This window comes from Callionymus lyra, chromosome 1, assembly GCF_982586985.1.
Source record: "Callionymus lyra chromosome 1, fCalLyr1.hap1.1, whole genome shotgun sequence".
Classification (NCBI taxonomy): domain Eukaryota; kingdom Metazoa; phylum Chordata; class Actinopteri; order Syngnathiformes; family Callionymidae; genus Callionymus; species Callionymus lyra.
The window spans coordinates 27788100-27797735 of NC_141818.1; positions in this window are offsets into that span (position 1 = coordinate 27788100).

Below are 9636 nucleotides of genomic sequence, written 5' to 3' on the forward strand. Positions count from 1 at the left end.
ATCTGACTTTATTTTTATGTTCAGCAGGTTTTTAACTATTAATAAACAAAGTTTCATGTATTTTTACTGTAGAAATATTGATTTACTGTCAATTTAGTTCAGTGTATTAATGTCATTGTTAATCAAGCACAATATATTTTAATTGATGTAAAAAACAAAAAACGTAATAGTTGACAAAGATCTGACTTAATTGTCTTGTTCAGCAGGTTTTGAAGTAAATTAAAAAAAAGGTTGGTCTGATTAATTACAATTGCTGTTTTAGTAAAAATGTAACTGATATTTACTAGGATGGACAGGATACTAGTATCAGAATATTTAGTTATAAAGTTATGGCAAATGACGAGCATAATATTTGAGAGGAAGGGATTATTAAATCGGATAATTATTGATTATAATTTCAAATTCTATGAAAAGGTATTATAATTATTCTATGATTTAAATATGAAATCCTTTTGAAAACTCCCTTCAAGAAACATCTTAACACATGTTTATTCGTGCAGGCTTTTCCTTGATTTTCTGGAACTCCTGTGTTGTTCTGTGTTATCTTGATCTTTAAAGTATATATTTTATTGAGTATCGTTTTGATTGTTTAAGCGCTTTGTGACCCTGGTCTGGAAAAGCGCTTTATAAATATAAATTACCTAACATTGTATTCAATCATTTTTAATTCATATTCGTAGTGCGCTTTTATTCATTCGTTTTTAACATTCAGAGATAAGGCAAAATTAATGAACTAATGAATAATTAAAAAAGATCACAAACGTGAATTTACAATATTTCACCGTGATATTGAAGGCGGCGTTTGGCTGATGCTCTTATTTTGAAAGTCTGAGGTTTATTTCCTCCTGAACGACATGGGAATTTATTACACAGTTTAGCGATAACTTTCTAAACTAACGTACAGCTGACGGCAGGAGAAACCCTAACAACTGATAGATTGACAGCAATGTTGTTTAGTTCTATGATGTTAAATCCCACAGTTTCTGCCTGGGTGAGTAGAGATGATGAACTGATAGTAACGATGACTTGTCTCGCTATTGATCGGTTGTTATTGCGTTATGGCTATAGTGATTGGTTGATTTAAGTTTATATCATTAAATCTAAAAATATATAGTATTTAATCGGTAAATATAAGTAAATAAGCGTGAGAAATGTCAAGTGTGACGTGTGGTGTGAGAGTGGGTCAAATTGCATGACTATTAAAACGCTTGGAGAGGACTAAAATTAACTTTTTCATCAGATACAGCCGTGGGAAATGTGTTTATTTTTCATAGATATGATTATATCAGAATATATAATGAGTATGAGAATAAAAGAAAACCAATATGAAGTTTTTTTTTCTTTTTTATGAATATGGACAATTTAACTGTTTGGCCAACTCCCACAAACATTGAACCATAATTTGGACAAAAAAACAGTAGTGGGCAACATGAGAATCTCAACGAGAAAAGGCAAAAATAATCAGATTTTAACTCAACGTTTGACTATGAAAAAAAGAGGTCTAACAAAATATACTAGAATTACCATTGTTGACACAAAATCGAATGTAAATTTAAAAAAAATGTGTTGAAGTTTTCAATTCAAGTTTTTAGTTTGAAGTGTTTCTTTTCACTTCTATACCACATATAATCAGCACTGAGGTTCTAACTGACAACAGAATATCTCCAGTTTTAGCTACACTGGCTCCCTATGTATATTTATGATTGACGTAAGAGTTTATTTAGAACGTTTAACTCGGGCAAGCACCAACTGCAATTAAGATTTGCTGACCCCCTACATGTAAGCCAGGACCCTCACAACATAGTGGGGTTGTAGCTGGACACCTACATCTCATGACGATTGTTCGCTATCACTTACCTCTGGATTAGCTTTCATGAGATGTAAAAATCTAGGGTGTTACACAAAATGAAATAAAAATGTAAATATACCAACAACAATCCGAGTCAATCTTTCAGATAAGAAAGGGCCTTTTTGTTTAGATGTCAAGGGTCCACAGGTCAAAGAAGAGCAAAAATGTTAATATTTGCACCTGGAGTATTTCTAATACAGCATCTTTAATGTACACAATTGTAGAATATGCACATTTCATTTCTTTGGAAAGGTAAGTGGAGATGCACATTTGACTGAATAAAAAAAAGGGATTCATACAGTAATTGACATCATACTTTTATGTTACAGGCAAGAATCTGTACTAAAAAACACTCGGGGAGATTGATAAAGTCATTCAAGAGATTTTGTAAACCTAGGTCCAGGATAGTAGCTTACAGTGTTCACAAAGACTTTGGTCTTTGGAGAAGTTTTTGTGATAATTTAAAGATTCCATATCGTTTGTTGAATCGGAAGAAGGTTATAGAGGCTCTTCATTTCCATCACAAGGTAAATTATAAATATATACAGTGTATGTGTTGCACACATTCAAACAGTACATTTTAATATTAACAGACAAGCTGTAATAAATAGTGATTAAAAAAATTATACGCTGCAAACAGATTTTTCTTCACTTTTAGGTATATTGGAAAGTAATTCTGAGTGTTGTCCTGGATCAGGAAATAAAATACAGTGATGACCCCAGCAGATGAACCTGCCTCCCACTTTGGGGTTCCCAGGATCCTGCTTTGAGCTGCAAAGTACTTCGCTGTCCACCAGACCTGGGCGAATGTCTTAACCAGGAGAGTCAGGCTGCTGAACCGTCCTTCATCCACTAGGTTTCGGACAGCAGCACCGGCAGGTGGCCTCCGACACTCTTGACCTGGTGGCTCTTTCTTCACATGAGCTCTTGAGAGTGCAGCAGTGAATGATTTCTTCTGCATCTTTCCAACACTCTCTAGTAATTGCTGATACATTATTTGCAGACTTAATTGGCCACTCATCAGCTGGTAGGCTCAGGAATTTTGGTCTTCACTGCCATGATGAATTTTCATCCAAATCTCGTGGACCAGCCCCACAAGTAATAATATCAGCGATGTTCAGTGTTCCAGGAATCCACCACCAATCCTGACGGTGTTTGCCGCTTTGGATTTCTCCAATCCTGTTGGCGAAAAAGGTCTTGATGCCGTAGCTCTTGCGTAGAATTGCACCAAGGACTGTTTGGCTGTAAACAAAGTGGTACCACTGTTTGACTTGAACTCGACCATGTTGCTTAAAATACTTTTTTTAAATGGGCAGCAAACACTGCTCCACAAAGCTCTGCCTTGACTGCTTCCCATTTGTGGTCCAGGGGAGTTAGCTTAGTGTTAGACTCCACCAGCCTTACTGTAGAACCTTGGTCAAAGGCCCACCGCAGATACAGAACAACACCATAAGCATTCTCACTGCCATCAGAGAAGCCATTCAGAAATTTCCCTGAGAGTGTCATCTCAAAGGGATCAATAAAGTGCAGTCTAAGTCTAAGTCTAAGTCTAAGGTGATGGCATCAGGTTCAGCCTGTGTGCCTGCTGGTGTCAGGGCTCGATGAAACTTGACCTCGCTCAGCTGAGCGTATTCTTCAAAGAGGACGATGGCATCTTCTCTGAGCTTTCCAGAAAGCGCAAGCTCCCAAGTGTCTTTGATGGTGCTACACTGGGATTGGTCTTCTGAAATGCTCTCTGAACCAAAATGGCCCCTTTTTGCTTTACAGGCGTCATTAGACAAATCGTGTCGTACAACCCATGAAACTTGACTGAGTAACTCTCGTCGTGTTAGTGGTTCTGGCGTATGAGCTCTCACCTGCTCCAGTGTAAGTTCTTGTCCGATTGTCAATTTTCTCTTCCTATTTGAGAAGTTTATGCCAACCATGACAGGAAGCTTTTCATCTCCCAGGGTGTAGCCAAGGCCAAGAGCTTTGTTGTCCTCTTTGAGCTGGTTCGGCAGAATCAAAGTCCTTGAAGTAGTCGCCTGCCCCCTTTTGACCAGAGAAGACCCACGGTTTCAACTCGAACCCTCCTGCTTTCAGGATCTGCTCCACAGGTCCAAGTTGTTATTAGAAGTCACGAGGTCACCTGTAGCACTCGACGCTCATCCACAAGGTGGCTGAAATAGGGGAGATTAGCGGTCTATTTCATGGATAGATGAGCAATACAACCTGCTGGCTTGTCTCCAATGTTAACTTTTGTGACTGCATATTTGCCAAGCTCCTCCTCCTCAGAGTCACACCACAGGAACCTATGCAAATTATCTGTCCAGCATTGGCCGTTACCTCCAACAGAATCATGATGATTGGCCACTCCGCTAGGCCGCTCTCAGCCAGAAGGCTTGAGTGACTCTTTTCGACATGGGAGGTCCTCAATGCTGTGTTGCAGAATGCGTCCCGGCATTGTTGGGCTAACTCAGGTGAAAGCTGACTGAAGAATTCTTCCTGGGCCTCTGTGTAAGTCCCCTTGTTGCCACCTCCCACTCTGCAGCCTTTGCTCCTCCTCTGGGCCGCACTGCCCCTGGATGCTTCAGCGTTTGAACACAGATAAAAGTGGTGGTCTTTGGCTCTCTTGTCCTCGCACTCAGGATTTTTGCACAGGAATGAAGCTTTGCAGTGGCTCTCATCATCATGGACCTCCAGACAATTCCAGCAGGCTCCCAGTTTTTGCACTGCATCCTTCTTCTCTGTGAGCTTAAGCTCACAGATTTTTCTGCAGAAGTACAGCTTTTTCTTATGCTTAATGTCCCCACAAGATACATCCTGAGAGATGGTTACTTGGCTGGTTTGAGGCTCTGTTTCTGGTTTGCCTTTGCTCAGGTCGGATTTCATTCCCTGGAGGCTCTTCATCCCTCAACTGGTCCAGTCGCTCGTAGATCTACTCTTGAGGAAGGTCAGAAGATTGTCAAAGCGTTTCTCTGCATCAGCACTGCGCCTGTCAGCTGCATAGAGAACCAGTCTTTCTTCAACGCATCCGGAAGTTTGCTTTCTATTGACTTTGTCACCAGAGGGTTTTTTACAGCGCCAGTGTCCTTAAGCTGGAACTTTTTGACTTCTCTTGACCCAGTGGGTTCTCCTTGCTTCTGAAGGGCCTCCAGCGATGAAAGTCTTGCCTGATGCCAGTAAACTTGGGAAGGGAGGTTGGCATCAGTCTAATGCCTGATGTTGGGTAGCTGATGGGGGCTACACTCACAATTCTTTCAGAGTCCCTTTTAGATTTTGCTTCAATGAAACCCACTTTTATGGACATGAACTCGGGAATACTCTGCTCAAGCCCTCGTACCCGCAGCTGGAAGTCTTTCTGCTCAGCTGCAGGGGCCCAAGATGTGTGCAGCTCCTTCGCCCTCTTAACCAGTCTTTCCATGTAGTCGAACATGAAGTCAAAGTCCTCTTTATTTCCGTCAGGTTCAAAGAAAATCACACTCTTTACTTTATCCTCTGCAGCTTTTACCGCCATAGTCAGTTCCTCTTCTCCAAAGTTGGCCCAGAGTGTCTTTTGAAGGAGGTCATTCATTTCATCTCATTCAGCTTCATCTCACACTCGCCTGCCGCTTTCCCAATATTGGCCTTTTGCTGCTCGCTCAACCCGGCAACTTCATCAGAATCTGCATCCGACTCCACCTCCGCAAGATACTGGGCCTCTACATCATCTTCACTTTGTTCGCCTCAGTTATGAATTTTTTTAAACTGTCTTTGAGCTCCTTTTCAGGCATTATGGTTTGTACCCGGGCAATGTTGTTTGGCCAGCCGGGAGAATTGCCGCTTTACAGATGTCCTATTGGCTTTAAGCTGCTTTAGTGACTTTAAGTCAGCCATTTTCTTTTCCAGTAGGATTAGGAAGGGTGCTGTTCACCGGTTTTTCACTGTCAAGTGCCCTCACCATTGCAAGGTTTCAGTGTGCAAAACTCCCCACTTGAAAAGGTTGCTCATTTCAGGAAGACTTTTGAAGATTCCACTCATCACAACCGTGCTTTCTTTTATTTTAGAAGTTTGATGCAATGTAAATAAGCAGGTGAAAAACCTTTTAACACAAACAAACACCATTTTACAAACAAGATAAACACATTCAGTTAAATACTTAGTGTTTAAGTAACCAAAATTAACCTTATAAATAAGTGGCAAATGTTGACGGTCAAGAAACTGCTCACAGTTGTAAGTCCAGGAGATTGGATGACATCTTTCGACCTGACAGACACGTACTTTCACATACCAATAGTCAAGAGACATCTAAAGTACTTGCGTTTCGCCCTCGAGAATCGTGTGTTTTAATACACTCGACTCCCGTTCGGCTACTCTCTGGCACCCAGGACCTTCACAAAGTGTGTGGAGGTGGCACTGGAGCCATTAAGAGTGAGATCTTGACTCTGGACGACTTGTTGATACTTGCCAGGTCAGAGACAGAAAGTTACACTCACACACAGAAGGTGTTGAGCCATATTGCTACCCTGGGGTTCACGGTGAACCTCAGCAAGAGCGCTCTGACTCCAGTTCAACAGTTAGTTTACTTGGGGGTACTGTTGAACACGGAGGAGGGATACGCACGCCTCCCGGACGAGCCCATTCTCCAACTGACAACACAGTTGCTGGAAGCTTGGCGTCATTTGACGACCGCAGGCAATGTTATGTCCCTCCTGGGGCTCATGGCAGCAGCTCATACGGTAGTTCGGCTGGGCATGCTAAATATGAGGGACCTTCAAAGATGGTTTGGTTGTCTCAAGCTAGACCTCAAGCGGGAACAGGGTCGAAAAGTGCGCCTTCCCGCTCGGGTTTTTCAGGACATCCAGTTTTGGAACTCTCTAGCCAATCTCAGACGAAGAGTTCCATTAGGTTGTGTCCTTCATTACACTCAGGTGTTCACAGACGCTTCTTTGACAGGTTGGGGAGGCACCTCGGGTCAGGCCTATGCCAGTAGGGTCTGGAACAGACCAGTGTACACACACATAAACTGGCTAGAGCTAAAGGCTAAAACGTCCTGCTTCACCTCTCTCCCCAACTGTGACGGTCCATCGTCCTAGTGCTATCCGACAGCTCCACCGCCGTGGTGTACGTAAATCACCGCCAAGGTGGAGTCAGATCCCCAGCCCTTCTGAGTGTGGCAAAGAAGATATGGCTGTGGGCAGACCGTCACCTTCTCTCTCTCAGAGCTTAGCATGTGCCGGGCGAGCTAAACGCAGTAGCGGACAGACTGTCGAGGGGGGCCATCCAGGACGAATGGGGTCTGTCCGAGGCTGTTATATGAGTTATGGTCTTGGTTCCTCTGACAGCGCCCCTGGTGCTGGGCCTGCCTCTCAAAGTGTGGCTCCTGCACGGGACGAGCTGAGTGGGACTTTGGACCCGGGCGTTCTCCAGCGTGTGGCCCCTCCGACACGCAGGCTTTATGCCTCAAAGTGGGGGATTTTCTCCCGCTGGTGTGCAGACAGGTCCTTGGACCCCAGCTCCTGCTTGGTCTACACTGTCCTGTCTTTCCTGCAACATTTGCTGGATAGCGGACGGACTGTGGCCACACTGAGAGTGTTCGCAACAGCCATAGCGACGGGGCATGTTGGATTTGAGGGTGCTTTGGCTCACGCCTACCCTCTGGTGGCGCGTTTCTTACGGGGTGCCTCCAGGCTTCGACCTCCTACAAGGCCTTCCAGCCCTCAGTGGGATCTCCAGTTGGTACTGGACTCTCTCACAGGCCTGACCTTCGAGCCTCTTGACCAAGTCCCACTGGATATCTTGTCTTTCAAGGTATCGCTCCTTCTGGCACTGACAACCACGAAGAGAGCGAGTGAGCTTTGTGTTCTCTCCACTAGCCCTGAGTGTCTTTCCTTCAGCGTCGAGGAGTCTTCGGTATCATTGCGTCCTAACCCAGCGTTCCGCCCGAAGATTCTGAGTTCTTTGTTCCTGGCGACGACCATCACGCTGCGGGCCTTTCATCCCCCGCCCCACTTGGACCCGGGTCAGGAACATCTTCACTGTTGTGTCCAGTGAGGGCTTTGGCCTGTTACTTGCGGCAGGTGGCTGTGTTTAGGCGCTCTGATGCCCTATTCATCTGCCACGGTAGATGCCGACGGGGTGAGGCGATCTCCTCCCAGAGGTTTTCTCATTGGGTGAGATCAGCCATTATCCAGGCCTACCAAGCAGCGGGTGGATCTGCTCCTAGCGGACTGAAGGCACATTCCACCCATGGTGTGGCAGCATCAGTGGCTCTTTTGCGGGGTGTGGCAGCAGAGGACATCTGTTCAGCTGCTTCTTGGGCGTCCACGTCAACCTTTGCTAAGGCCTATCTCCTCGACGTGACGGCGGGATCAGTAGCTCATACGGTTTTGAGTGCTGCTGTGCCCCCCTCGGGGCCCACGGCTCCAGTAGACTTGGATCCTGGGCCGGCTGGGCCCTAGCGATGCTGCTTCAGGAGCGGCGTCCAGCTGGGGATACATTTATCCCGTCGGGCTTTGCCTTGGGTTTAAACCAATAGCCAAGCAGTTAGAGGGCGGAGCACCAATATGAAGTAGAACATCGTCGCCCTGCAGCCGCATTTCTCGCTGAGTTTTCAGTTGGAGGAAGTGCGGCGGGTGTTTCCCACCTTTATAGGAAGTGGACTGCCCCCTGCTGGGTGGCAAGTTCATTAAGCTTTCTCAGAGACGAGGTGGTGCCTCGGGGTAAACCAATAGCGAAGCGGTTAGAGGGCTTCGCACCAATTCGTAGAACCTGAGATTATGAAGATAACTCAGGGGTTATTGTTTGTTTAAAAACATGTTCGACAGGTTGTAGGTAAAATCAACAGGTAAACTCTTTCTTGTAAAGTAATGGTAAAATTCTTCTTAGAAGTCTGTCTTGGTGCATATCCATCCATGTTTTCTTACATGATAAGTAAGAAGTTTCTGCTTTCCTTTTGACAGTTCCAGTGTGACACCAGTTCAAGGTGGTCTCACAGAGTGTGCCAATGACGACGGCACAATTGTTTGTGCTAAATAAGGATATAAGTTTGTGTTACAGTGTGTGTGAGAGCTTATAATGTTGAGATGTTTATTTTAAAAAGGTTATGAGTGTTACATATGTCTACATTTTCTAACAGAATATTAACACTGTTATTTGAATATCAATGTGAAGGTCTACTTCTACTGTGCCCTCTAGTCGTGCTTTATGTTCCAACCCTAAGGCTCTGAGAAAGACATTGAACTTAATGTCCATTAAAGACCTCCACCTTACCTTTAGCACCCTCTCCATCTTCTCAGTGTATAACAAAAGTTTTTCACCTGGCTGCTGCTTATAGGGTTATTTGGCTTGTGTAGGAAACAAGACATCACACACACCAAGGTCATCTAAAATGAACCAGCTAACCACTGTGCAAGGCCATCATAGATTTTCGTAGAACTGGGGTTACAATATGCAATATATAGAATGTTTATTAACTACCCACAAATTTGTTCATCATAATGAAAGCTGAATTGCAGGCCGACTCCTTTCCTTTCAAGGGCAACACAGATGACAGCATTGATATGCATGATCAACCTATAACCAGCAGCATTCAGAACAGGTGACTCCATCAAAGTGATGAACATGACATGTATGCACTACTGTGTTTCAATTAAAGTTTGATCTGTTTTTATAGGAGACCCAAAACCATCCAAGATTCAGGATTATTGGAATTGAACAACAAAGGGAAAGGAGTGAAAACTGAATTTCTTTTCAATCTCCCTCCTCTCTTTACTCTTTCACAGATGCATTTGTTATACCTGTATTGTATGGTACATTGATAAGCTCAC